The sequence below is a fragment of the Leptodactylus fuscus genome, chromosome 3, assembly GCF_031893055.1.
Source record: "Leptodactylus fuscus isolate aLepFus1 chromosome 3, aLepFus1.hap2, whole genome shotgun sequence".
Taxonomy (NCBI): Eukaryota; Metazoa; Chordata; class Amphibia; order Anura; family Leptodactylidae; genus Leptodactylus; species Leptodactylus fuscus.
This window is the reverse complement of record NC_134267.1, coordinates 246647825-246669833: the sequence shown is the minus strand read 5'-3', so window position 1 is coordinate 246669833 and position 22009 is coordinate 246647825. Positions and strand designations below refer to the sequence as shown.

General features: G+C 45.5%; 1 protein-coding gene and 1 pseudogene across 1 annotated transcript in view; both read left to right on the top strand.

Annotated features, from left to right (window-relative positions):
• LOC142198394 (uncharacterized) overlaps positions 1-22009 on the top strand; it is a 1100421-nt gene that overhangs the window by 588416 nt on the left and 489996 nt on the right. The window lies entirely within an intron of this gene.
• On the top strand, positions 17176-21026 carry LOC142198395 (uncharacterized; annotated as a pseudogene).

Here is a 22009-nt window from a genome sequence, read left to right as displayed (position 1 = left end):
TATCTGGGGGTGGGAAGGGCTGAGTCACAGATCCTTCCCCCCTCACCTATGCCAAGGAGAGCAGACTCCCTGTCTCTTTTGAACAATGCACAGTCCAACATCTTCTTGGAGACACTGATCAGATTATCTCCACCCATTGTCCTCACTAGTTAGAGGGATTTGCATACAATGTGCTAACACACTAGACCCTAATCAGCCAACTACACACTGATGTTTACAACAGGTTAGAGAATACATTCCACATGAAATATATATTACACATTGCCTATTGCCGGACTCTAACCATCCCGTGACAACCCCTCCCCCTCTCAAAACATGTGCATGACACAATTGGCCTACACAGGTAAATTGGGGAATGCACATCAGTCTCTATAGCTCATATTTCCTCCTGCCGGGATAACCCATCTGTGTTCTGGTGTTGGTTCCCTCGGCGGTGCTGAATGGTAAAGTTGTAGGGTTGAAGGGCTGGCATCTGGCAGAAAATCCGGTGGATCCATGTTGGCGTCTCTCTGAGCTTGGCTTCGGGTCACTGCTCCCACAAAGTGGCACTGTAGATTTCCAACATCGTTGCCTAACAGAACATCAGCCGGCAGCCCGCTCATCACACCAATTGTGCATCGTTTTGGTCCATAACCATAGTCGAGTTCCACAGTAGCTTTAGGAATACGTCTTTGAGTACCCCCTGCCAACTTGATAGAAATGCCAGGGCCCTCCTCTAGGGCCTCGGGTCGCACAACTCGGGGGTCCGCTACCGTTAGGAAAGCTCCCGAGTCCCGGAATCCAACAACTGTTCGGCCATCCAGTAGGACCTCCTGCAAGTGCTTCCTCTGAAGGTTTGCGGGATGTGTGGCGGAAGGCTGAATCCCATAGACCCCTGGAGGTGGAACAGATGGGTCATTCATGGAGTCATCTGGAAATGGGGCCAAACTTTCAGTCCTAGGGATGGTTCCCAGGTAGTGAATAGGCCGGGATGCCACGGTGGCCCGTGCCCCCATGTTAGCAGGGCAACTAGCTTGCAAATGTCCAGGCCGCCCGCACCCAAAACATCTGCGCTCTAGCATTCTTCCAGTGGGTCGTTGTCTAGGGACAGGGTTGTTCATACCTGGAGGCCGATGGGCTGGGGCAGGGGTAGAGGGGGAATTGTAATCCTGAGGCCGGGCACGAAAGGTGGGTGGCTGGCTGAAGGGTGTCTGGCGGACTGTGGTAGTTTTCCGCTCCTCTGCAAACAACCTCTTCCACTGCGGCTTGATGGTCAGGCCCTCATCTGCAAGAGAAGCAGCTTGCTCAACTGTGGCTGGGTTCCGTTCCAGCACCCACTCACGGATCTCAGCGGGGCACTGGGAAAAGAACTGTTCCTTAAGTATGACTTGGAGGATCTTATCGACTGTGACAGCCTCCTCTCCTTCTAGCCAGCGCTTGCATGCTTGCTTCAACTTGTGGGCGAACATGTGGAAGGAGCTTCCCCCATTGTAAGACAAAGAGCGGAACTGAACTCGGTAGGACTCTGGAGTGACTGCATAATACTTCTGCACCGCTCTTTTAATGGCCTCATAGTCCCGCTGATCACTAGGGTCCATGGCTCTGAGAGCTTCCGCAGCCCCATCTCGTAGGTGCCCCACCAGATACCGGACCCAATCCTTCTCTGGGACTTCCATCAGGCGGCACTGGTGTTCGAAGTCCTGAAAATATCCATCAACATCCCCAGCCGCTTCATCAAAGGTCTTGAAGTGTTTATGGGAGACATATGGTGGTTCTCTCACTGTTGGGCTGGGGGTCGACGTTTGATTATAATTCCGCGCAGTTATCTCAGCCATTCGCATTTCATGCGCCATTCTTTCCTTTTCATGCGCCATTCTCTGTTCCTCCTTCTCCGTTTCCTGAGCCCTCTGTAATGCTCTACTCCTTTGCTCTGCAGTTGCTCCTAGCCCCAGCACTGCCAATTCCTCCTCATACAAAACAACCCATCTGCTCTTTTGGGTCTGTACCTGCCACTCCCGTATCTCTCCAGTCTCCTGGGGGCAGCCCTCCTCATGGTCGCTTTGCAGGGTCATCTCCTCCAGTGCCTCGATCAGTTGCTCTTTCGTTCTTCCCTGGTAACTCAGGTTTAGTTCCCGAGCCCTTACTTGTAGACTTGCCATAGTCCAGTTCCTGTATTCTGAGGTTGTGGCTCCATTAATCGCTGGGCTGCTGTAGTCCATCTCGCTGTCCGCTGTTGATCCCACCGCTGCCAACCAGTTGTCACGGAGCAAAGGTATACGTCTTCCTCCGGATGGTCTTTTGAATCAACACGGACGCAAGAGGTCGGGAGACAACAGCAATTTATTGTAATCCACAAAGTTAGTAGCCGGCGGCGGTCACATCAACCGTAATAACAATAAGTCCACAGAAGTCACAATCCAATGATAACTTTGGTTCCTTGGTCCTGTAACTAAGTCCTGGCTCTCTGCAGAGCTGTGCACAGGCCGGCTAACACATACTAACTGCTAGCTACATCTATATACTAAACTGTTACTTCCTATATCTGGGGGTGGGAAGGGCTGAGTCACAGATCCTTCCCCCCTCACCTATGCCAAGGAGAGCAGACTCCCTGTCTCTTTTGAACAATGCACAGTCCAACATCTTCTTGGAGACACTGATCAGATTATCTCCACCCATTGTCCTCACTAGTTAGAGGGATTTGCATACAATGTGCTAACACACTAGACCCTAATCAGCCAACTACACACTGATGTTTACAACAGGTTAGAGAATACATTCCACATGAAATATATATTACACATTGCCTATTGCCGGACTCTAACCATCCCGTGACAGTCACTGTATACTCTGTAGTGTCCTGTGTATAGTCTGTATATACCACTATATGGTGACTGTATACTGTGTAGTGTCCTGTGTATAGCCTGTATATACCACTATATGGTCACTGTATACTCTGTAGTGCCCTGTGTATAGTCTGTATATACCACTATATGGTCACTGTATACTCTGTAGTGTCCTGTGTATAGCCTGTATATACCACTATATGGTCACTGTATACTCTGTAGTGTCCTGTGTATAGTCCTGTATATACCACTATATGGTCACTGTATACTCTGTAGTGCCCTGTGTATAGTCTGTATATACCACTATATGGTCACTGTATACTCTGTAGTGTCCTGTGTATAGCCTGTATATACCACTATATGGTCACTGTATACTCTGTAGTGTCCTGTGTATAGTCCTGTATATACCACTATATGGTCACTGTATACTCTGTAGTGCCCTGTGTATAGCCTGTATATACCACTATATGGTCACTGTATACTCTGTAGTGTCCTGTGTATAGTCTGTATATACCACTATATGGTCACTGTATACTCTGTAGTGTCCTGTGTATAGTCTGTATATACCACTATATGGTCACTGTATACTCTGTAGTGTCCTGTGTATAGTCTGTATATACCACTATATGGTCACTGTATACCCTGTAGTGTCCTGTATATAGTCTGTATATACCACTATATGGTCACTGTATACTCTGTAGTGTCCTGTGTATAGCCTGTATATACCACTATATACTCACTGTATACTCTGTAGTGTCCTGTGTATAGTCTGTATATACCACTGTATACTCACTGTATACTCTGTAGTGTCCTGTGTATAGCCTGTATATACCGCTATATGGTCACTGTATACTCTGTAGTGTCCTGTGTATAGTCTGTATATACCACTATATGGTCACTGTATACTCTGTAGTGTCCTGTGTATAGTCTGTATATACCACTATATGGACAGCTCATTACAAGGTTTACACACTGAAGATGAAATCACTAACTATCAGTAGTTGGAACATACAAGGGCTGAACGCCTCAGCCTATAGATCTAAATCAAAAGATCCAGACTTCATAGACAGACTAAAAAACATAGACATTCAAATCCTCCTAGAGACATGGACCCGGGCAGATGACGAGTCCCTAACACCCATGGGCTACAAGGAACTCTCAGTGCCCACCCAGAAAAATAAGACCACCAAACATGGCCGCCACTCAGGAGGCATACTAATATGGTACAAGGAGGAGCTCAAAGAACACGTAAAAGCTACCAAACGTGGAACTAATCACATATGGATAAAAATAAGCAGCTCCATCCTCAGCGGCCAGCAGGACATCTATCTCTGTGCAGTATATATGCCCCCACCAGGGTCCCCCTACCACCACCCCGACACTTACGAGGTCCTACAAAGGGAAGCCGTCCATTTCCAACCCAAAGGCAGAGTACTAATATGCGGAGACCTGAATGCAAGGACAGGCACAGAGTTAGACTACCTGCCTCCGGACGACAACCCACATACGCACAGTAGTGAGATCCACCACCCAGAACCCACACAGACAAGAAGAAACAGCCAAGACAGAATTGTCAACAAGAGTGGGAGACAACTGCTGAACATGTGCCGAAGCCTAGGACTGTACATAATAAACGGACGTACCACAGGCGATCCCAGAGGACGCTTCACACTAAACTCTCAAGTGGGCAACAGTGTGGTGGACTATGCCATTACAGACGCAGACCTGTCAGACATTGAAGACTTCACAATCGCACCTGACTCCCATCTATCAGACCACAACCAGATCCTACTATACATGAGAACCAGGAACAAAACACCCATACATGAGCCCCAACAGTCCGGCCTCTACAACCTACCAAGACATTTCACATGGGCCAACCACCAGGCCATAGAATATAGCAACGCAACCAACCGACCCGAAATCAAGACACTGCTCACAAACTTCCATACAAACACCTATCAGCCAGACCAACAGGGAGTCACCAGAGCTGTGAAGGATCTCAAGTACATCCTACAGACCACAGCAGAACTAGCAGGCCTGAAATGAACCAAACCCATAAGACAAACCAACAAACAGTCCCACAAATTGTTCGACAGCGACTGCAGAGCACTACGCCATACCCTAAGAACAGCCTCCAACCAAAAACACAGGGACCCCAACAACAAGGAGGTGAGGGAAGCCTACAGCAATCTATGCAAGCAATACAAGGGCACCCTCAGAGAGAAGAAACAGAGATACCTCTCCCACAAAATCCAGCAACTAGAGGACTCCCTCCAGGACAGCTCATTCTGGGAGACCTGGCACCACATGGGCACAAAGCCCAAGAAAAACTCTCTCCACATCCAAAATGGCAATATCTGGCTCAACTACTTCAGAGGTCTCTACAAAAACATCCCAGAAGAAGAACTAACTCCAGAACAGCAACAGATAATCACCAAACTGAGGGACATGGAGAAAGTCATCAAAGACTTCCAGAACCCTCTGGACTCGCCAATCACCATAAAAGATATACAGGAAAGAATTGTCCTGCTGAAAGGCAAAAAGGCCAGTGGCCCTGACGGCATCCTACCAGAGATGATGAAATACAGCCCTCCAGCAATACACGCGGCACTGGCAAAGCTATTCACCCTCGAGCTCAATGCTGGACACTTCCCCGAAGACTGGAACAAAGGGCTCATAACCCCCATCTACAAGAATGGGGACCAATATGACCCCAACAACTACAGAGGGATCTGCGTCAGCAGCACATAGCTGGGGAAACTGTTCAACAGCATCATCAATAACAGAATCCTCACCTTCCTCACACAACACGGGGTCCTCAGCAAGAGCCATGCAGGGTTCATACCAAACCACCGCACCACAGACCATATCTACACCCTGCACAGCCTCATCAAGACGCACGTCCACAACACCAGAAGAGGCAAGATATTCGCCTGCTTCGTGGACTTTAAGAAGGCGTTTGATTCAGTATGGCACCCAGGCCTACTTCTAAAACTCCTAGAGAGTGGAATAGGAGGAAGAACATACGACGTTATCAAGAGCTCCTACACCGGAAACCAGTGCAGTGTGAAGGTGAATGGGAAAAGGACAGCATACTTCCAACAGGCCCGAGGGGTCAGACAAGGCTGTAGCCTGAGCCCAACGCTCTTCAACATCTATATCAATGAACTGGCTACAGCCCTGGAGGCCTCACCAACTCCAGGCCTCACCCTGAACAATCGAGAGGTGAAGTTCCTGCTATACGCCGATGACCTCCTACTCCTGGCCCCCACCGAGAAAGACCTCCAAGAAAGCCTGTCAGTGCTGGAAAAATTCAGCACCACATGGGACCTACCCAACCAGAAGAAGACCAAAGTCATGGTATTTCAGAAGAAGGGCCACAATAAAGCCTCCACCACCCCACAATTCACACTGAACGGCTCCACACTGGAGAAAACCAACAGCTACACCTACCTGGGGCTGGAGCTCAGCCAATCAGGAAGCTTCAAAGCAGCAATAGAAACCCTGAAAGCAAAAGCCTGCAGAACCTTCTACGCCATCAGAAGACAACTGTACCACCTCAAACCACCGGTGAGGGTCTGGCTGAAGATATTTGACGCAGTCATCTCCCCGATCCTTCTCTATGGCAGTGAGGTTTGGGGCCCAGCCACCTACCCAGACCAGTCAAAGTGGGATTCCAGCCCAACAGAGAACTTCCACCTGGAGTTCTGCAAATACCTGCTACATATCCATCGCAACACCACCAACATAGCCTGCAGGGCAGAGCTAGGCAGACTCCCCCTATGGCTCACCATACAGAAGAGGGCGCTAGCTTTCCAGGCACACATCCAGGTGAGCAAGCCCGACTCCTACCACCACCAAGCATGGCTAAGCCACCTGAGCAAACCAGACATTCACCAACCAAACAGCAGACAACCACCAAACCAAAAACACTAACAGATGATAACCAAGGCCGAAATAAAGGCGACCACAGAGGCAAACAGAGAGCGGTACATTGAAGAATGGAGAAATGAAATAAATAACTCCAAGAAACTCACCAATGTGTACCAATCCCTACAAAGGGACTACACCATGGCCACCTACCTGGAGAGAATACGCCACCCCAAGCACAGACAGACACTGAGCCGGTACAGACTGAGCGCCCACAACCTAGAGATAGAGACGGGGCGATACAGGCAGACGTACAAGCCACGGGAGAAGAGACTGTGCCAGCACTGTGACTAGGGGGCCCTAGAAGACCAGACCCACTTCCTGCTACACTGCACCAAATACTCAGCTGTGAGGGCCGTCTACTACCAAAGACTCTCTGCCCACATCCCAGACTGGGAGAAGAGGAAACTCTACATCCTACTGGGAGAAGAAGAGGCCACTGTGGAGATCGCTGCCCAATACGTGTCCAGCTGTCACCAAACCAGAGGAAGATGAGACTCCATGGACTGTTATATTTATCCCAAAACACCCGCCCCACCCCCACCTCCCCATATAGCAGCCACCAACGAAGAGGAAGACGAGACTCCACGGACTGTTATAACCCAAACCCCCCCCCCATACCCACCACCCACCCAACCCTACTCCCCCCCCCCCCCCCCACACACACTTTACTAGCTTTGGCAATGCCAAATACCTATTCGGACGTGCCAATAAAGCATTTTTTGATTTGATTTGATTTGGTCACTGTATGCTCTGTAGTGTCCTGTGTATAGTCTGTATATACCACTATATGGTCACTGTATACTCTGTACTGTCCTGTGTATAGTCTGTATATACCACTATATGGTCACTGTATACTCTGTAGTGTCCTGTGTATAGTCTGTATATACCACTATATGGTCACTGTATACTCTGTAGTGTCCTGTGTATAGTCTGTATATACCACTATATGGTCACTGTATACTCTGTAGTGTCCTGTGTACAGTCTGTATATACCACTATATGGTCACTGTATACTCTGTAGTGTCCTGTGTATAGTCTGTATATACCACTATATGGTGACTGTATACTCTGTAGTGTCCTGTATATACCACTATATGGTCACTGTATACTGTGTAGTGTCCTGTGTATAGTCTGTATATACCACTATATAGTCACTGTATACTCTGTATAGCCTGTATATACCGCTATATGGTCACTGTATACTCTGTAGTGTCCTGTATATACCACTATATGGTCACTGTATACTCTGTAGTGTCCTGTGTATAGTCTGTATATACCACTATATGGTCACTGTATACTCTGTAGTGTCCTGTATATACCACTATATGGTCACTGTATACTGTGTAGTGTCCTGTGTATAGTCTGTATATACCACTATATGGTCACTGTATACTCTGTAGTGTCCTGTGTATAGCCTGTATATACTACTATATAGTCACTGTATACTCTGTAGTGTCCTGTGTATAGTCTGTATATACTACTATATGGTCACTGTATACTCTGTAGTGTCCTGTGTATAGTCTGTATATACCACTATATGGTCACTGTATACTCTGTAGTGTCCTGTGTATAGTCTGTATATACCACTATATGGTCACTGTATACTCTGTAGTGTCCTGTGTATAGTCTGTATATACCACTATATGGTCACTGTATACCCTGTAGTGTCCTGTGTATAGTCTGTATATACCACTATATGGTCACTGTATACTCTGTAGTGTCCTGTATATACCACTATATGGTCACTGTATACTCTGTAGTGTCCTGTGTATAGCCTGTATATACCACTATATGGTCACTGTATACTCTGTAGTGTCCTGTATATACCACTATATGGTCACTGTATACTCTGTAGTGTCCTGTGTATAGCCTGTATATACCACTATATGGTCACTGTATACTCTGTAGTGTCCTGTATATACCACTATATGGTCACTGTATACTCTGTAGTGTCCTGTGTATAGTCTGAATATACCACTATATGGTCACTGTATACTCTGTAGTGTCCTGTGTACAGTCTGTATATACCACTATATGGTCACTGTATACTCTGTAGTGTCCTGTATATACCACTATATGGTCACTGTATACTCTGTAGTGTCCTGTATATACCACTATATGGTCACTGTATACTCTGTAGTGTCCTGTGTATAGTCTGTATATACCACTATATGGTCACTGTATACTCTGTAGTGTCCTGTGTATAGTCTGTATATACCACTATATGGTCGCTGTATACTCTGTAGTGTCCTCTGTATAGTCTGTATATACCACTATATGGTCACTGTATACTCTGTAGTGTCCTGTATATACCACTATATGGTCACTGTATACTCTGTAGTGTCCTGTATATACCACTATACGGTCACTGTATACTCTGTAGTGTCCTGTGTATAGTCTGTATATACCACTATATGGTCACTGTATACTCTGTAGTGTCCTGTATATACCACTATATGGTCACTGTATACTCTGTAGTGTCCTGTATATACCACTATATGGTCACTGTATACTCTGTAGTGTCCTGTATATACCACTATACGGTCACTGTATACTCTGTAGTGTCCTGTGTATAGTCTGTATATACCATTATATGGTCACTATATACCCTGTACAGTCCTGTATATACAGTCCTATGAAAAAGTTTGGGCACCCCTATTAATCTTAATCATTTTTAGTTCTAAATATTTTGGTGTTTGCAGCAGCCATGTCAGTTTGATATATCTAATAACTGATGGACACAGTAATATTTCAGGATTGAAATGAGGTTTATTGTACTAACAGAGAATGTGCAATATGCATTAAACCAAAATTTGACCGGTGCAAAAGTATGGGCACCTCAACAGAAAAGTGACATTAATATTTAGTAGATCCTCCTTTTGCAAAGATAACAGCCTCTAGTGGCTTCCTGTAGCTTTTAATCAGTTCCTGGATCCTGGATAAAGGTATTTTGGACAAACAATTCAAGTTCAGTTAAGTTAGATGGTCGCCGAGCATGGACAGCCCGCTTCAAATCATCCCACAGATGTTCAATGATATTCAGGTCTGGGGACTGGGATGGCCATTCCAGAACATTGTCATTGTTCCTCTGCATGAATGCCTGAGGATTTGGAGCGGTGTTTTGGATCATTGTCTTGCTGAAATATCCATCCCCGGCGTAACTTCAACTTCGTCACTGATTCTTGAACATTATTCTCAAGAATCTGCTGATACTGAGTGGAATCCATGCGACCCTCAACTTTAACAAGATTCCCGATGCCGGCATTGGCCACACAGCCCCAAAGCATGATGGGACCTCCACCAAATTTTACAGTGGGTAGCATGTGTTTTTCTTGGAATGCTGTTTCTTTTTGGACGCCATGCATAACGCCTTTTTTTTATAACCAAACAACTCAATTTTTGTTTCCAAAATGAAGCTGCCTTGTCCAAATGTGCTTTTTCATACCTCAGGCAACTCTATTTGTGGCGTACGTGCAGAAACGGCTTCTTTCTCATCACTCTCCCATACAGCTTCTATTTGTGCAAAGTGCGCTGTATTGCTGACCGATGCACAGTGACACCATCTGCAGCAAGATGATGCTGCAGCTCTTTGGAGGTGGTCTGTGGATTGTCCTTGACTGTTCTCACCATTCTTCTTCTCTGCCTTTCTGATATTTTTCTTGACCTGCCACTTCTGGGCTTAACAAGAACTGTCCCTGTGGTCTTCCATCTCCTTACTATGTTCCTCACAGTGGAAACTGACAGGTTAAATCTCTGAGACAACTTTTTGTATCCTTCCCCTGAACAACTATGTTGAACAATCTTTGCTTTCAGATCATTTGAGAGTTGTTTTGAGTAGCCCATGATGCCACTCTTCAGAGGAGATTCAAATAGGAGATCAACTTGCAATTGGCCACCTTAAATACCTTTTCTTATGATTGGATACACCTGGCTATGAAGTTCAAAGCTCACTGAGGTTACAAAACCAATTTTGTGCTTCAGTAAGTCAGTAAAAAGTAGTTAGGGGAATTCAAATCAATAAAATGATAAGGGTGCCCATACTTTTGCACCTGTCAAATTTTGGTTTAATGCATATTGCACATTTTCTGTTAGTACAATAAACCTCATTTCAATCCTGAAATATTACTGTGTCCATCAGTTATTAGATATATCAAACTGAAATGGCTGTTGCAAACACCAAAATATTTAGAACAAAAAATGATTAAGATTAATAGGGGTGCCCAAACTTTTTCATAGGACTGTACCACTATATACTTACTGCATACAGAGGATCTGACAACATCTTACTGGTTACTTGTAGATAATTCCTGAAACGTCGCACCAGCAATCTGTCACATAAGTGACAGATCCACCCCCTTAAGTCCCTGTTCACACGGGGCTTAAGGGGGTGGATATCTGCACGGAATCCTCTTTATAATCCGCCCCCTCACAATAGAAGTCTATGCAGACCACTAGCGGAAAAAAGAAGTGAGCTGCCCTTTCTTGAGGAGGATTCTGCTTCAGGAAATCCATACAAGTGAATGGGAGGTAGAAAACCACATTGCGTATTGTTAAAAAAGTGACACGTTTTTTTAAGGCCTATTCACTGTGCTGGAGGGGAAAATCGCCTGGCGGTGTTTGAGGCAGTTTTTACCAAAAAATATAAGTGATCCAATCAAATTCTGACAAAAAATATGACATCCTAAAATCGTAATCAATTCAAACACTAAGATGTAATAATAATAATACATTTTATTTATATAGCGCCAACATATTCCGCAGCGCTGTACAATTTATAGGGTTCAGATACAGACATACATAACAAAGAACGTCATTTCACACAATGGGACTAAGGGCCCTGCTCAAAAGAGCTTACAATCTATGAGGTAGAGGGGGTGACACAGGAGGTAGCAGGGGCGGCATTGCTTATACAGTGTTCAGACAATTTTGTGCATTAGGAATTGTGATCGGCCGGTCTGATAAGATGCGTCTTTAGTTTGCGTTTGAAACTGTAGAAATTGGGAGTTAATCTTATTGTCCGGGGTAGAGCATTCCAGAGAAGTGGTGCAGCTCGGGAGAAGTCTTGTATACGAGCGGGGGAGGTTCTGATAATAGAGGATGGAAGTGTTAGGTCATTGAGTGAGCGGAGAACACGGGTTGGGCGGTAGACAGAGATGAGGGAGGAAATGTATGGAGGTGCGGCATTATGGAGAGCCTTGTGGATGAGAGTAATAACTTTATATTTTATTCTATAATGAATAGGCAGCCAGTGTAGTGACCGGCACAAACCGGAGGCCTCGCTGTAGTGACCGGCACTGACCGGAGGCCTCGCTGTAGTGACCGGCACAGACCGGAGGCCTCGCTGTAGTGACCGGCACAGACCGGAGGCCTCGCTGCAGTGACCGGCACAGACCAGAGGCCTCGCTGTAGTGACTGGCACAGACCGGAGGCATCGCTGTAGTGACTGGCACAGACCGGAGGCCTCGCTGTAGCGTCTAGCCTGATAGATGAGCCGCTGCATTCAGAATAGATTGTAGAGGGGAGAGTTTAGTGAGGGGAAGACCGATTAGTAAGGAGTTACAGTAGTCAAGGCGAGAATGAATCAGAGAGACAATAAGTGTCTTTAGTGTATCTCTGGTAAGGAAAGGGTGTATTCTGGAGATGTTTTTGAGGTGGAGGTGACATGAACGTGCGAGTGATTCAATATGAGGGGTGAAGGAAAGGTCTGCGTCACACATGACCCCGAGGCAGCGGGCCTGCTGCCTAGGAGTTATAGTAAGGCCTGAGACTGCAATGGATATATCAGTGACAGATCTGTTAGATGGTGTAAACAGTAGTAGTTCAGTCTTAGAGAGATTTAGTGTCAGATAGAGCGAGGACATGATATTAGAGACAGCAGAGAGACAGTCACTGGTGTTCTGTATGAGTGCAGGGGTGATGTCACGGGAAGATGTGTATAATTGGGTGTCATCAGCATAAAGATGGGACCTGAAGCCAAATCTGGCGATGGTTTGTCCAATGGGGGCTGTGTAGAGAGAAAAGAGCAGGGGGCCGAGGACCGAGCCCTGAGGAACCCCAACAGCAAGGGAAAGAGGGGAGGAAACAGAGTCCGCGAATGATACACTGAAAGTGCGGTCTGAGAGATAAGAGGAGAACCAGGAGAGCGCAGTGTCATTGAGGCCGACTGAGCGGAGCATAGTGAGGAGGAGATGATGGTCAACAGTGTCAAAGGCTGCAGAGAGGTCCAGAAGAATAAGAAGAGAGAAGTCACCATTGGATTTAGCCTTTAGTAGATCATTAGAGACTTTTGTGAGAGCTGTTTCAGTAGAGTGCAGAGCGCGGAAACCAGATTGTAAGGGGTCAAGCAGAGAGTTAGCAGAGAGATAACGAATTAACCGAGAATAAACCAGGCGTTCCAAAAGTTTAGAGATGAAGGGGAGGTTAGAGACGGGTCGATAGTTAGCAGCACAGGACGGGTCCAGGGAGGGTTTTTTCAGTAGCGGGTTATAACAGCATGCTTGAAGGAGGATGGGAAGATTCCAGAAGAGAGAGAGAGGTTAAATATTTTAGTAAGGTAAGTAGTGACAGCAGGGGACAGAGATTGGAGAAGGTGTGAGGGGAAAGGGTCACTACTGCAGGTTGTGGGGCGAGATGAAGAAAGTAGCTGGGAGACTTCCTCTTCTGTAACAGGTTCAAAAGATGAGAATGGACAGTCTGAAGTGCGGCTGGTGAGGGGATCAGTACTATCGTAGGTGTGGGAGTCAATGCCACCTGGGGCTTGGGCAGTAATTTCCTGACGGATCTTATCAATTTTATCATGGAAATACATGGCCAGGTCATCAGCACTAAGGTCTGTGAATGGCGTCTGTACCTTTGGTGTGAGTAAGGAGTGAAAGGTTTCAAAAAGCCTTTTAGGGTTGCTGGAGAGAGAAGAGATGAGGGCGGTGAAATAGTCTTGTTTGGCGAGGTAAAGGGCAGAGCTATATGTTTTAAGCATAAACTTGAAGTGGAGGAAATCTGCAGGTGAGCGTGATTTTCGCCAGAGATGTTCGGCACACCTAGAGCATCGCTGGAGAAATCGTGTCTGTGGCGTGTGCCAGGGTTGCTGCCTCCTATGTGGGACTTTACGAGTGGAGGGGGGAGCAACCTCATCCAATGCATTTTTGAGGGTTTCATTATAGTGACTGGTGGCCAGATTGGGACAGGAGATTGAAGAGATGGGGGACAGGGAGGACTGTAGAGTATCTGAGAGTTGCTGTAATGCGGAACTTAGCCAAAAGTACATTGTTATATAACACTAAGGGAGCGTTCACACTATCGTCGGTGTCCGACATGTAGTGTCCGCTCCTAGTGTCCGCTCAAAATCTGTCACGGACACTAGGACACTAGATGTGTCCGTGACACCTGTCATTCACTTGACAGGGTTTTGCAGGGTTTTTCTGTCCGCTTGAGAAGTCGGACATCTTCTCTTGCAGACAGGGAAGGACATGCACAGAGTGCAAAAAAACGCACTCGATGCCCATTCAAGTGAGTGACAGGTGTCACGGACACATCTAGTGTCCTAGTGTCCGTGACAGATTTTGAGCGGACACTAGGAGTGGACACTACATGTCGGACACCGACGGTAGTGTGAACGCCCCCTAAGAGGAAATTTGGGGGCTTTCCACCTCAGTCTGGTTCAATCCTCCCGCAGCCAGACTCCCTTCCCGCAGCCAGACTCCCTTCCCGCAGCCAGACTCCCTTCCCGCAGCCAGACTCCCTTCCCGCAGCCAGACTCCCTTCCCGCAGCCAGACTCCCTTCCCGCAGCCAGACTCCCTTCCCGCAGCCAGACTCCCTTCCCGCAGCCAGACTCCCTTTCCGCAGCCAGACTCCCTTCCCGCAGCCAGACTCCCTTCCCGCAGCCAGACTCCCTTCCCGCAGCCAGACTCCCTTCCCGCAGCCAGACTCCCTTCCCGCAGCCAGACTCCCTTCCCGCACCCAGACTCCCTTCCCGCACCCAGACTCCCTTCCCGCAGCCAAATGTACGAGGGACTTACTACCAGCCACATAAATCAACCATAAAATAGCAATACTGTCTCACAGTGTCAGGACAGACCCCGGATCTCCCCTGAAGTAAAGGCTCTGCAGCCTTTTATGGCCCTGTAACCAGCCTATGACCCACAACTGGGGCTGAGACCTATTCCAGACCTGCCCTGGACCACACATAAGTCAGGAATCTGGGGCTGATATAGCCGGACTCCAGCACTCTGCTCATGCCCTTCTCACACACCCCTCTCCCTTTTATTTGGACCTGTAGAGATGGACACTTTTAGCCCATATACAGTGGGTTCCATGCCCTGTGTTTCACAGTGAACGTAAAATTTTGCAGGGTCAGAGACCACCTGGTGACTCCGGCGTTCCTCTCCTTAGCGCGGCACATCCATGTTAGAGGGGACTGATCAGTGACCGGCTTAGTGTCGGCCCAGGAGGTTGTACCTTAGGGATTCCCGGGCCCACTTATGGCTGAGCCCTCCCTCTCCACAATGCTGTAATGTCTCCCCAGTGGTGTAAGCTTCCTACTGAGGTCGGTGACTGGGGGTCTTCACCACCCACCATTTGGGCCACCCCGCCCCTAACCCTACATCAGAGGGGTCAGTCTGAACCACAAACTCTTTAGTAAAGTCAGGTGAGACCAAAACCGGCTGATTAGAGGACTGACCTCACCTCCTGGATGTCCCCTCGGCCTCTTCACTCCACTTGACCATGACATAATTAGCCCCTTAGTCAGGTCTGTCACTGGGGCTGCAATAGTTAAAAAAATTTGGGATGACCCTGAGGTAATAGCCCACGATACCCAGGAAAGCCCTTACTTGCTTTTTATTTAAGGGCTGAGGCCAATTCTGAATGGCCTCCACTTTGTTACCCTGGGGTTTTATCGCCCCTCTCCCTATTACATACCCCAGGTATTGGCCTCTCCCTATCACATACCCCAGGTATCAGCCTCTCCCTATTACATACCCCAGGTATTGGCCTCTCCCTATTACATACCCCAGGTATCGCCCCTCTCCCTATTACATACCCCAGGTATCCGGCCTCTCCCTATTACATACCCCAGGTATCGGCCTCTCCCTATTACATGCCCCAGGTATCGGCCTCTTCCTATTACATACCCCAGGTACCGCCCCTCTTCCTATTACATACCCCAGGTATTGGCCTCTCCCTATTACATACCCCAGGTATCGCCCCTTTTCCTATTACATATCCCAGGTATCGCCCCTCTCCCTATTACATACCCCAGGTATCACCCCTCTTCCTATTAAATACCCCAGGTATCGGCCTCTCCCTATTACATACCCCAGGTATCGGCCTCTTCCTATTACATACCCCAGGTATCGGCCTCTCCCTATTACATACTCCAGGTATCGCCCCTCTCCCCTCCCTATTACATACTCCAGGTATCGCCCCTCTCCCTATTACATACCCCAGGTATCCGGTCTCTCCAGACCCAGAGCACACTTTTTAGGGTTGGCTGTTAAGGCGGCGGCTCGGAGGGAATTTAGTACGGCCTGAACTTTTTGCAAGTGACTCTCCCAGTCCGTACTAAAGCTGACAATGTCATCTAGATAAGCTGAGGCGTACCTTTCATGGGGCTCCGGCTCTAATACACAGGCACCAGCAGAAGTCAAGAGAAGAAGGAACCGGGAGAAGAGAAGAAAGTGATCTCCAGGAGAGGAAGACAGGTAAGTATGATGGGGTGGAGGGGGGTGGGCTGAGGTAGGTAGGTAGGGCTAGGAGACGCAGGCTAGTTAGGGAAACAGGGAGGGGGGTGAGTGAAGAGCAATGGAAGTAAACAAATGCAGAGGATACAAGGACCTCCAAGAGAAAGCCAGAAATCACTCAAAACACATCTAACGTTATTTGGGTGCACTTATTACCCATTGATAGCACTAAGAGACATTTAAAAAATAAAAACAAGTTCTGAAAACCCCTTTAAGTTCTTGGGTGGTGGCATTTGGCATATCTGAGTCTGACCCCATTCCTGTGACCCCATTACCCACTGAATTCCTGAGTCTAGGGTGCGCTTGGCCTATATGTTGGCAGGAGTTGGGATCGCTTGATGACTTGCATCCTGTATTTGTGTACTTGTAATCTCATATATTACGATAGTCCCGCATGTTATTTGGGAAAGCTCCTCCTACATAGACCATGTGCTTTCATAGATGGTTGTAACTAACCTATTCATTTGTCTATTGCCAGGTTCACACCGGAGTTTGGGTTTCCATTTGGAGAAACTGCATGGGGACCCCCTGAACGGAAACCTAATCTGCTTAAGAAAGAGGAGTGTCAATAAAGAAACATTTGCTGTGAAACAGGATTGAGCGCGGTTCCTTATCCTGAGCGGGCGATCCACCATCTGGCCTAGGAGAGTTATTTCCGTCTGTGGTCTTTGCATCTTCTCCTCCATCTTGGGCACTTTTATCGTTCTCTGGACTATCTCATCACCATAAACCCCTGATATCTCCACATGGGTATGTACGTCATGGTGACCTCCTCACACTGCTCCTATTTCTCCCTTCTTCCCTGGTCAGGTTTCTTTTGTGGATAGGCTCTATGGATTCTCTCTTGTAGAAATAGCTCCTCCCCTTGTGGGCGGTCCCAATATCTGTACATAACTGCAATCCTCTGCTTATTGTACAGGAAAGGAAGGACGGCGACTTCTTTATGCTGAATTTACTTTGGGGTAAAGAAACTTCCTCATATACTGCTTGTGTGTTTCCAGCCTAATAGGAAGGTTATAGATTTCTCTTCTTTGTTGTTTGAAATAAATCACTAAATCCATTTTTACTCCTACAGAAAATCCCAGTGCGATGTCTGAGGGAAACGTCATGTTATCAGTAAGTGATAAAGGAGAAGATGAAGATATGATGGAGCGCTCCTCAGGAGAAAACCTCATTACCCCTAATGTACATCCAGGACGTCACAGTACAGATCCATCATATAATCCCCCGAATCATGAGGAACCTTCTGACCAACCACAGATTGTGACCACAAGTACCAGGAAGAAAGGGGAGAAGAAGTATCCGTGTGGGGAATGTGGAAAAGAGTTTACATGCAGATCATATCTCAATATACACAACAGAATTCACACAGGAGAGAAGCCATATTCATGTGCAGAATGTGGAAAATGCTTTAAACATAAGTCAATTCTTGTCACACATGAGAGAATTCACACAGGTGAGAACCCTTATTCATGTCCAGAATGTGGGAAAGGTTTTAAAGGTAAGTCAGATCTTGTTAGACATGAGAGAATTCACACAGGTGAGAAGCCTTATTCATGTCCAGAATGTGGGAAAGGCTTTAAAGCAAAGTCAAATCTTGTTAGACATGAGAGAATTCACACAGGAGAGAAGCCTTATTCATGTCCAGAATGTGGGAAATGCTTTAAAGTTAAGTCAAATCTTGATACACATGAGAGAATTCACACAGGAGAGAAGCCTTATTCATGTTCAGAATGTGGAAAATGCTTTAAAGTTAAGTCAAGTCTTGATACTCATCAAAGAAGTCACAAAGCAGAGAAACCATATGAGTGTTCAGAATGTGGGAAATGTTTTACTTCTAAATCAAATGTTTTTCAACATAAAAGAAGAATTCACACAGGAGAGAAGGCATACTCTTGTTCAGAATGTGGAAAATGTTTTATAGATAAATCAAGTCTTGTTGTACATGAGAGACGTCACACAGGAGAGAAGCCATATTCATGTTCACAATGTGAGAAATGTTTTAGAGTTAAACGAAATCTTGTATTGCATGAGAGAAATCACACAGGAGATAAGCCTTATTCATGTCCAGAATGTGGGAAATGTTTTACTCTGAAATCAATTCTTAAAAATCATCAGAGAAGTCACACAGGAGAGAAGCCATATTCATGTCCAGAATGTGGGAAATGCTTTAAAGTGAAGTCAAATCTTAATACTCATCAAAGAAGTCACAAAACAGAGAAGCCATATGAATGTTCAGAATGTGGAAAATGTTTTACTTATAAATCAGGTGTTATTAGACATATAAAAAGAATTCACACAGGAGAAATGGCATACTCTTGTTCAGAATGTGGAAAATGTTTTATAGATAAATCAACTCTTGTTATACATGAGAGAACTCACACTGGAGAGAAGCCATATCCATGTTCAGAATGTGGAAAATGTTTTATAGATAAATCAACTCTTGTTAGACATGAGAGAACTCACATAGGAGAGAAGCCATATTCATGTTCAGAATGTGGGAAATGCTTTCAAGATAAATCAACTCTTGGTAAACATAAGAAAATTCACACAGGAGAGAAGCCATATCCATGTTCAGAATGTGGGAAATGTTTTACTGAGAAAGCAAGTGTTATTAAACATAAAAAAAGAATTCACACAGGAGAGAAGAAATACTCTTGTTCAGAATGTGGCAAATGTTTTATAGATAATTCAGATCTTGTTATACATGAGAGAACTCACACTGGAGAGAAGCCATATCCATGTTCAGAATGTGGAAAATGTTTTATAGATAAATCAACTCTTGTTAGACATGAGAGAACTCACATAGGAGAGAAGCCATATTCATGTTCAGAATGTGGGAAATGCTTTCAAGATAAATCAACTCTTGGTAAACATAAGAAAATTCACACAGGAGAGAAGCCATATCCATGATCAGAATGTGGGAAATGTTTTACTGAGAAAGCAAGTGTTATTAAACATAAAAAAAGAATTCACACAGGAGAGAAGAAATACTCTTGTTCAGAATGTGGCAAATGTTTTATAGATAAAGCTCATCTAAAAGCTCATCAGAAAATTCACACTGGAGTGAAGCCATATTCATGTGCAGAATGTGGGAAATGTTTTACTCTGAAATCAAGTCTTAATATACATGAGAGAATTCACACAGGAGAGAAGCCATATTCATGCTCAGAATGTGGGAAATGTTTTACAGTTAGATCAAGTCTTGATCTGCATATGAAAATTCACACAGGAGAGAAGCCATATTCATGTTCAGAATGTGGGAAATGTTTTATAGATAAAGCTCATCTAAAAATCCATCACAAAAGCCACACTGGAGTGAAGGCATATTCATGTGCGGAATGTGGGAAATGTTTTACTGGAAAGGCAAATCTTGAACGTCATGAGAGAAGTCACACAGGAGAGAAGCCATATTCATGCTCAGAATGTGGGAAATGTTTTACATTACAATCAAATCTTGATAGGCATTTGAGAATCCACACAGGAGAGAAGCCATATCCATGTTCAGAATGTGGGAAATGCTTTCAAGATAAATCAACTCTTGGTAAACATAAAAAAATTCACACTGGAGAGAAGCCGTATCCATGTTCAGAATGTGGCAAATGTTTCATAGATAAAGCTCATCTAAAAGCTCATCAGAAAATTCACACTGGAGTGAAGCCATATTCATGTGCAGAATGTGGGAAATGTTTTACTCTGAAATCAAGTCTTAATATACATGAGAGAATTCACACAGGAGAGAAGCCATATTCATGCTCAGAATGTGGGAAATGTTTTATTCTAAAAACACATCTTGAAAGACATGAACGAATCCACACAGGAGAGAAGCCATATTCATGTTCAGAATGTGGGAAATGTTTTATTTCAAAAACACATCTTGAAAGACATAAGAGAATTCACACAGGAGAGAAGCCATATTCATGTGCAGAATGTGGGAAATGTTTTATTCTAAAAACACATCTTGAAAGACATGAACGAATCCACACAGGAGAGAAGCCATATTCATGTGCAGTATGTGGGATATGTTTTATTGATAAAGATCGTCTAAAAATTCATCAGATAATTCATACTGGAGTAACGGCATATTCATGTGCAGAATGTGGAAAATGTTTTACATGTAGATCACGTCTTGATCGGCATATAAGAATTCACACAGGAGAGAAGACCAGAAGACCACGTATGGATGGATGAGGAGGATACTTTACTCCAAGTCAGGGTACAACATGTCCTGTTTCTAGAGCAAACCAATACCCTGTGAGTGTGGGCAGGAATGTATGTGACATAGACTTGTAGTAACGTCTCCTCTTCATCCATATGTGATCACCTGGTTAGACTTCAGAGTCATGTGAGCAGCGACGGGAAAAGCTGACACTGCTGACATTTCCTTCTGTAGATCTCTCCTATAATAAATGGCTGCAGTCGGGTTGTTGGTGATTTCCTTCCATCTCCTTTATCTCTTCTACTGTATGAATGAAGATGAGATAATGATGTGTCCACATATGTCCTAGAATGAATCTCTCCATGGGGAGTCCGTCCTCTTCTACATGACTGTAGTCACCTCTGGGCACATTAGATGTTGGAAAGCTTGCGGCTCCATGTTGTGTCTTATTGTATCTCTTAAGTTCTTGGAATATTAATGAATAACACAATAACAGGGGCTGCTAATAGTAAGTGGGGGGGGGGGTAGTTATTGTCCAGGAGGTTTGGCTTTAATTATTGTTGGATTACTCAGATAAGTAAAAGTATCAGACGTGGGTTCTCATCTATTATATTGCTATAAATGTCTTGTCCACATTGTAAATTGGGATTCATGTTAGTAATCTCCCCGACTGGGTGGAGAATTGGTAAAATGGAGCAATCAGATTACCGCAGAAATAAGTCAGGACTGAGTCCTCTGGCAAACTCTGCTCGTCTGTTGGATTTTCTGGGATTTGGGTTGAACATTCATTGTGACTAAATAATAGGAAACCCAATTGGCTGGTTGTTGAGTGACATTGAGGGAAATACATTGTATCACCAGAAGTGCAGGATTGCAGGTCTGGGGTCACTGATTTGTAGATATTTGTGCTTTAACATAACATTGTAACCAAAATAAATGCTGATCCAACTAAACACAAACCAGAGCAGGTGTAATGGGGGGGGGGCAAGCTGGTGAGACTGTTGGGGATTTATACTGAACCAGCATGGCTACCACAGCATCTTGCAGCGGCATGCTATTCCATCCGGTTTGCGTTTAGTTGGACCACCATTTATTTTTCAACAGGACAATGACCCCAAACACCTCCAGGATGTGTAAGGGCTATATGACCAGGAAGGAGAGTGATGAGGGGGCTACACCAGATGACCCGGCCTCCACAGTCACCAGACCTGAACCCAATCCAGATGGTTTGGGGTGAGCTGGACCGCAGAGTGAAGGCAAAAGGGTCAAAAAGTGCTAAGCACCTCTGGGAACTCCTTCAAGACTGCTGGAAGCTCATTCCCGGTGACTACCTCATGGAGCTCATCATGAGAAT